General features: G+C 59.6%; 1 pseudogene; it reads left to right on the top strand.

The window, feature by feature from the left end:
* The first annotated feature begins 586 nt into the window (after window positions 1-586).
* On the top strand, window positions 587-5,501 carry LOC103345825 (tetraspanin-14-like; annotated as a pseudogene).
* The last annotated feature ends 2,691 nt before the right edge of the window (window positions 5,502-8,192 follow it).

Consider the following 8,192-nt stretch of genomic DNA (forward strand, 5'->3'; position numbering starts at 1 on the left):
GGGAGTGGACTAGTCTGGTTGTGGGCCCATGGGTTCTGGGGAAGTGGTAAGGGCTGGAAAGGGCCCTCCCTGACTGTGGGCTGGAACCAGGGATGCAGGAGGAAGAGCAGGGCGGTGACAGCTGCAGAGGAGCCAGGAAGAGCAGGTCAGGGGGAACCACAGTGGGAAGGGAAGCTTCCTCTGGAGCTACAGGCCCAGGGCCATCTGTCACCTCAGTGCTGCCTGCCTTTGCTTAAGGAGCACTTAGGTCTGCGGGCTGGGGAATTGGGTAAGGCCTGCCTTCCTGTTTGTGCACCTTCAGTGGCCTGTAAACCCCTAAATATCCCTTTGCCCCAGTGACCAGCAAACAGGTGCAATTCATAACCCGCAATGCCACCATGTGGCCACCTCCAGGACTGCAGCATCCTGATAGGCAAAGCTGGGATCATGGCTACCCTGCTGCCCAGCCTGAGCTTAGCCGAGCAGAGCTGAGCTGAGCTGGGCACCTGGTCCAGCCACACTTTTCTCCTTCCTCCTGTGACTCCTGCCTCTACTCACATGTTACTGTTTACATCTAAATTAGTGAAATTGTTTAGGATCCCTAGCCATGTTCCAGGTATCTGACAGCACACATGGTCAGCGGCTGCCATCTGGGCTGGTGCAGCCCAGGACACCTCCCTCATGAGAGAGTTCCAGGGACAGGCACGTCTCTACCCTCGTGACTTTTCCACAGGAACATTCAGATTGAGGCTTTTTCATCTCAGCAGTGAGGTGCGCAACTGGGGGCTAACCCGCTCAGCTACCCAGGAGGCCAGTTTGGTCTGGGGTGCCCTGTGGCCCTGGGCCTGGCTTAGGCACTCTGCAAGCCTCAGAAGAAACCTGGAGGCTGCTGGACAGAGGGGCCTCTAGGGGTGGGCAGGGCTCCACTCTGGCCTGGCTTGTAAGTCGAGAGGATTGAGCCTTGGAAGACAGGGCCCTGTCCTCTGTTGGGGTCACAGCCCAGACCCCAGGGCCACCCTGAATGCTCTGCTTCCTCTGCCTTTCTCAGGATGTGCTGTCCAAGCTCACCAAGTTGACCCGGCTGCATGGAATCAACTCTGTGGTGCTGGTCCTGATGGTGGGTGTGGTGATGCTCACATGGGGGGCCCTGCGGGAGAACATCTGCCTGCTCAAGTGTGTGAGTGCCTGGGAGATGGGCCTGGGACATGGGCCTGGGACATGGGCAGGTTCCTAGGTTATCTGGTAGCAACTCCTGCCCAATTCTCTCTCCAGCTTTGTTCTCTGTTGTCCTGTAGAAGAGTGAGGCTCTAGGAAAAAAACCCCGATGAGCTGCTCCTCACCCCAGGAGGAGCGGCACCTCTGGGTTTCTGCCTGAATTGGGAGGAGCTGGCGACTTGCAGGCCAATTCCACTCCTCTCCTTGGCCTTTTATCTTCCCTCAGAAGTTCTATAGGAATTGTTTGTTTGCTCCGTACTTTGCCCTTCCTGGTTGAGATCAAAGGATGGTGCCAGTAACATTAAGAAATCATTTCCCTTCTCCAGGGAGTGCAAATCTGTTGGATGTGCACTCCAGAATCCTTAATTTCCTGGTACAACTGTGAGGTTGCTAAGAATTTGGTTATATATTTAGATACAAATTCACTTTTAAATTCCTCCAGTTAAAAATTTAAACAGTACCTGATGGAGAAGAGATAGTCTCACTTTTTGTGGTGTATTATTTGTTAAATTTGTTAGATCAGGTTTTCTTTTTCCCTCGACTTAATTTAAAAATCAAAGCACATGGATTTTTTTTCTTCAAAAATGTTTGGCATCTTGTTTGCACTCTGGAGGGTTTTGTGTGTGTGTGTGTGTGTGTGTATGTAGTTCCCCTCTGACTTTGAAGATTTGTGGCCAAGCTGGTCTTGTATGGACAGTAATAAAGACTGTGAGGCCTGAGCAGGCCTCGGTAAGAGGGGGCTGTGGACCCTTGCAGAATGCTGCTGCTGTTTGTGGCCAGGGCAGCTGTGCTTCTGCAGAGGTCCTTGGGTGGCTGGCTGTCCTATACTCAACACACAGAGAGGGTGTTTACTGGTCACAGCAATACCTCCTGAGTTGCAGGGAACATGAGCAGCATGACCTTAGGCAAACCCTGTAGCAGAGTGAGGACCGTGTGTGCTTGGGGAGCTGCCAGTTGGTGTCTGGGGCCCTGGCTCTGTTTGAAAGGAGCTGACAGGCTCCAAGGGTAGAACAATCACTCTCATCACAAGGTCTACTTCCTGTTGGGGGACAAGGGCAGCTGAGGAGGAAATGATTGGCACATTGGCTTGGGCCCTTGTGTCTTTTCACACATTTAACCATTACCAAAGTGGTGTAGTGAGTACCAAGGGCAGGGATGTACAGCCCCATTGTGCAGACGATGTGAAGTTGTCTCAGTTCAGACCGTGGGGTTCCCAGGGCTTTCCCCTGGGTCCCTGGAGTGTGGAGTCCCTGCCCTTTGAGGCAGGCAGTGGTTCTGGATCAGACGGGGATGTGGGTGGCCAGGTGGTGCTGTGGTAACTCTGCCCCCATCTGCATCCCCATGCAGTTCTACAGTGCCATTGTCCTCATCTTCTTCCTGGAACTGGCCATGTCTGTGCTGGCCTTCTTGTTCCAGGACTTGGTGAGAGACCGCTTCCGGAAATCCTTCCAGAGCAACATCAGGTCCTACCGGGACGACATCGACTTACAGAACCTCATTGACTCCCTCTAGAAAGCAGTAAGCACCACTGTGGGTGGGCGCCCTGGTAGAGCCGCCACTCTCCTGCCTTCATTCTGTGTTGCTCCCATGCCAAGGCTGGTGGCTAGCCACCTCACTGCCTCCACCTGTGCTTGGCTCAGCCTTGCTTGCCGGCTTGTGGTTGGTTACCTGGTGGTCCAGTTACACCTGTGGCCACCATCCCCGGAGGCTCAGCCCTCCCTCCCCTGTTGGGCCCCAGATCTCCAGTCCTGCCCTACAGCAGCCACAGACCTCCCTGAGACGTTGGGTGCTCTGTGTACTGCGGGGCTGGGCACTTGCCTGTGAGGCTCATGACTCACTGTCTGAGGCTATTCCTGCCCCCTTTCTCCCCTGAACCTTTGCTTCTTCCTGATTGAGAAGGGCAGAACTGCCTGGAGGAAGCGTCCTGTGGTGGAAGGCCGCATCAGCTCCCTGAAAGCAGTCCCTGGGGGCTTCTCCTAGCAGTCCCAGGCTCTGGCCTTTACTGTGTCTGGCCCCTAGCTGCCCTGTGTGCTGCTGTGCCTGGGGGCTTGGAACTCAGCCCCTGGGAGGAGCCCACTGCCTGGCCAGCTTGGCCTGGGCATTGAAGCAACTGGAAGTTTAGTGAATGAGGGTGGGGTTTACCCTAGATGTGAAAAGAGAAAAACAGGCAGAAGCCCCTAGCAAGCCAGGAGGGACCGGAACCTAGTATGCTGTGCCCTGGGTGAGCCAGGGCACTGTGAGTCAGCCTTGTGTGCGACGTGGAGGAGCTGCCCTAGGCTGCCATTGTCTTCTTAAAGGGCTACCTGGGTGGCATTGCTCAGAGCCTCTGGGTGTATGGGAAGTGAGGTGGCTGGTGGGCCTCAATTTCTCTGTGTGTTAGAAGCAGGTACTCTTGGGCCAGTGCCGTGGCTCACTTGGTTAATCCTCTGCCTGGGGCACCAGCATCCTATATGGGCACTGGTTCTAGCACTGGTTGCTCTTCTTCCAGTCCAGCTCTCTGCTGTGGCCTGAGAGTGCAGTGGAGGATGGCCCAAGTGCTTGGGCCCCTGCACCTGTATGGGAGACCAGGAGGAAGCACCTGGCTCCTGGCTTCAGATCGGTGTAGCTCCAGCCATAGTGACCATTTGGGGAGTGAACCAATGGAAGGAAGACCTTTTTCTCTGTCTGTCTCTCTCACTGTCTAACTCTGTCACATAAAAAAGAATTTAAAAAAGAAGCAGGTACTCTTACCTCTGGGTCACCAAGCTGGTGTCCCAGCCTGGCTTGGAGCCCCTGACAGTTCCCCACTTTTGTGACCACAGAACCAGTGCTGTGAGACACACGGCCCTGAAGACTGGGACCTCAATGTCTACTTCAACTGCAGCAGCACCAGCTATAGCCAGATGTGTGGGGTGCCCTTCTCCTGCTGTGTGCCAGACCCAGTGGTGAGTTGCCTGTGCCATGTGCAGCGAGGGATGTCCCTCCTGCCGAAAGTCCTGGGCTGCAAGGCTGCCCCCTCCCCTGTGTGGATTCTCTCCATACCCTGCCCCTGGGGTCGTGAGCTCCAGGACAGGTCCTGCTTGACCCATGCATGCCCTAATGTTCTGGGCAAGGCAGAGAAGACCATATTGTCCCTTCCTCGGGGGCTGTCACTAGGGCTGCTGGATGAGATGTGGTGAATGTAGTGAGTCCCGCTGTGCCTTCTTCACAGCCTTGCTCTGGAGGAAGTACCCTCTGCTCAGCGGCACCTGGGGCCATGGGAGTGCGCCTCATTCTCCAGGGGGCACAGCCTCAGCAGTAGGGAGTTACTGTCTGTTCTTCACCTGCTTTCATTCCCAGTTCAAGGCCCAGGTTCCTGAGTTTCAGAAACTTCGCTTTGGGGGCTGACTTGTGAAGGGGCCCTGAGTTCTGCCTGAGCAAGCTCTTGGTGCAGTTATGTCATGCACTCCTGCCTGTGACTGGGCAAGCCTGGAGCAGGCAGGGCTGCCACCCCCTAATGGCTAGCCTTGCTCACACTGCGCAGGTGGTGACTGGGACACAAACCAGCTTAGTATGTGTTGCTTTCAGCAAGTGTAGCTGTCACCTCCCAGTGCTGGGGCTGGCAGACCATACATGGCCTAGGGGACAAATGTGGTTTGCTGTGTCTTTGTGACCCGTGAGCCACGAATGCCTTCAGCTACTTTGAAGAGATGCAGAACAGATCAAAACAAGTATATTTTGTGACAGTGAAAGTTAAATGAAATTCAAATTTCCATGTCTACTAGGTTTTGCAATTCAGCCCTGCTCATTTGTTTACATGCTACCCAGCTGCTCTAGTGGTTGCCCCTGAGAACACATGTGAGATATTTCCCATCTAGCCCTTCCTGTCCTAGCCTGGGAGGTCGGCCGGCAGTGTGGCTGAGGGACGAGAGCTGGTGTTGAGTTGTGAAATTCCTAGAGCTGCCTACCAAGGGAACGAAGGTGACTCATGTTTTGTGTTTTCCTTACAGCAAAAAGTTGTGAACATGCAGTGTGGATATGATGTCAGGATTCCGATGAGAGCCCCAATGCATACAACTTGAAGGGTTCTCAAGATTAAAAGTCCTTTCTGTTCCATTCCCTATGATCTTTCAGCTTTAGAGCAAGTTCAAACTGGGCTGGTGGACTAGCAAGGAGATGAAGCCCCAGGTGCAGTCTGAGCTGGGGGCGAGCTGGGCAGGGCCAGGGCACCAGGCACACCTGCTTCCTGAGCTGGCTGTGAGGCCCCCAGGACCAGTGAGGGGGTGGGGATGTCAAGCCCTGTGAGCCGCAGTCACTGGGTGAAGAATCTCGGGTGGAAATTTTAGGGAATAAAGACAGCATCTTTAAGAGTCTCCCTGGAGTGTCAGAAGGTGGTCTATGAGATAAGGGGGTTTGGGGTGAAGCTAGCTGCAGGAGTGTGTAGCCTGTTCCAGCCTTAATGTGAAGATGGTGGTAACTGGAGAGAGATGGCCCGGGGAGAGGCTCACACGCAGGGAACACATGCCTGGACCTGAAGACAGGCAGATGTGAAGACACAGCCTCCATCATATCCATCCAGGGCGGGTTCAGTTAGCCACGGCCACACGCCCTGCTAACCAGACCGTGCAGGTAAGCCGATAGCCGGCCCAGGGCACCCCACACGCAGCCTGCCCCTGCCCACGTCCCTAGCCACTGCAGGCAAAGCGATGGCCCCGCCCTGGGCACGCAAGACGAGTCTCCGCCGCTCCTGCCCGGGTCCCGAGCCCCTGCAGGCAAGCGAGAACCCCGCCCTGGTCACCCCAGACACTGCCCCACCCCGCTCCCGGGTTCCAAGCCCCAGCATTCTTGGCGAAGGCCCGCACTGGGCACCCCAGACGTAACCCCACCCCCTGCCAGGATTCGCACCACTAAAGGCACGACAAGGGCACCACAGGCACAGTGAGGGACAAGCACTGGCACGACTGATGTGAACATGCCTCCACCCGGATCCCCAGACCCTGCAGGAACGGCGAGAGCCCCGCCCTGGGCACCCCACACGTGGCCCTGCCCCTGCCGCTGCCCCTGCCCCTGGCCAGGAGCCTGGCCCCTGCAGGAACAGCGAAAACGTTTCCTGGGCACCCCACACACGGCCCTGCTCCTCCCCACCTCCCTACCCACAGCAGGCAAAGCGATGGCCCCGTCCTGGGCAACCCAGACGTGACTCTGGCACACACGCCCAGGTCCCCAGCCCATGGAGCACAGCGAGGGCACCGCCCTGGACAACTCATACGCATCCACGCCTTCCTGGCCGGGTCCCCTGCCCCTGCAGGCATGGGGAGAGCCCTGCCCTGGGCACCCCGAACGCTGCCCCACGCCGCTCCCGGATTCCAAGCCCCAGCATTCTTGGCGAGAGCCCCGCACTGGGCACCCCAGACGTAACCCAACCCCTGCCAGGGTCCGCACCACTACAGGCATCGCAAGCGCGCCACAGGCACAGTGAGGGACCCGCCCTGACACCCGCGACGTGACCACGCCCTCTGCCCAGATCCCCAGCCCCTGCAGGCACAGTGAGAACACTCCCTGGCCACCTGAGAGGGGACCCCGCCCCTCGCCCCATCCAAAGCCCCTACAGGAATTCCGCGAGTCCCGCCCTGGCCACCCTAAATGGTACCCCGCTCCCCGCCCTGGTTCCCAGCCGCTGCAGGCACAGCGAGGGACCCGCAGGCACAACCAGAGCCCTCCCTGGGTACCCGTGACGCGACCACGCCCCCGCCCAGGTCCGCAGCCCCTGCAGCACAGCGAGGGCACCACCCTGAGCAACCCACATGCGTCCACGCCCTCCCGCCCGGCTCCCCTGCCCCTGCAGGCACGGCGAGAGCCCCGCCCTGGGCACCCCACACGTGGCCGTGGCCCTGCCCCTGCCCTTGCCCCTGCCCCTGCCCCTGCCCCTGCCCAGGAGCCTAGCCCCTGCAGGCACAGCGAGAACATTCCCTGGGCACCCCAGACCGGATCCCGCCCCTCACCCGGGTCCCAAGCCCCTGCAGGAATGGCGAGAGTCCCGCCCTGGCCACCCCAGAAAGGACCCCGCCTCCTGCCCTGGTCCCCACCCCTGCTGGTAGGCGAGGGCCCTCAGGCAGAGATAGGGACTCGCCCTAGGCATGGCAGATGCCACAAGGTCGCCCGCCTGGATGCCCAGCTCCTGAAGGCAAGGCGAGAACCACGCTCTGGGCACCCCACACACGGCCCTGCCCCTGCCCACCTCCCCAGCCACAGCAGGCAAAGCGATGGCCCCGCCCTGGGCACCCCAGACGTGACTCTGCCCCGCACGCCCAGGTCCCCAGCCCCTGCAGCAAAGCGAGGGCACCGCCCTGGACACCCCAGACGCATCCACGCCCTCCCGTCTGGGTCCCTTGCCCCTGCAGGCATGGCGAGAGCCCCGCCCTGGGCACCCAGGACGTGGCCCCACCCCTGCCCAGGTGCCTAGCCCCTGCAGGCACAGCAAGGGCCCCGCACTGGGCACCCAAGATGCGACCCCGCCCCCGCCCCGACCCCAGCCCCTGCAGGCACGGCGAGAGCCCACCCTGGGCACCCCAGTCGGGACCCCGCCCCACGCCCGGGTCCCCAGCACTGCAGGCATGGTGAGGGCCCTATCCTGGGCACCCCAAATACGACCCCGCCCCCGCCCGAATACCCAGCCCTGGCAGGCAAGGGGAGAGCCCCGCCCTGGGACCTGAGACGTGACCCCACCCCCTGCCCGGGTCCCACCACCGCAGGCAAGGCAAAGGCCCCGCAGGCACAGCGAGGGCAGCCCCAGAGGGTCCCCTACCTGGGCACCCAAGATGCGACCATGCCTCGCCTGCCTGGGTCCCCAGCCCCTGTGGCACAGTTTCGGCCCCACCCTGGGCACCCCAGGCGCGACCACACAGCCCGCCCGGAACCCCTGCCCCTGCAGGCAACGCGAGAGCCCCGCCCTGGGCAGCCCACACGCAGCCTGCCCCTGCCCACTTCCCTAGCCACTGCAGGCAAAGCGATGGCCCCGCCCTGGGCACGCAAGACGCGAC

The sequence above is a fragment of the Oryctolagus cuniculus genome, chromosome 19, assembly GCF_964237555.1.
Source record: "Oryctolagus cuniculus chromosome 19, mOryCun1.1, whole genome shotgun sequence".
Taxonomy (NCBI): Eukaryota; Metazoa; Chordata; class Mammalia; order Lagomorpha; family Leporidae; genus Oryctolagus; species Oryctolagus cuniculus.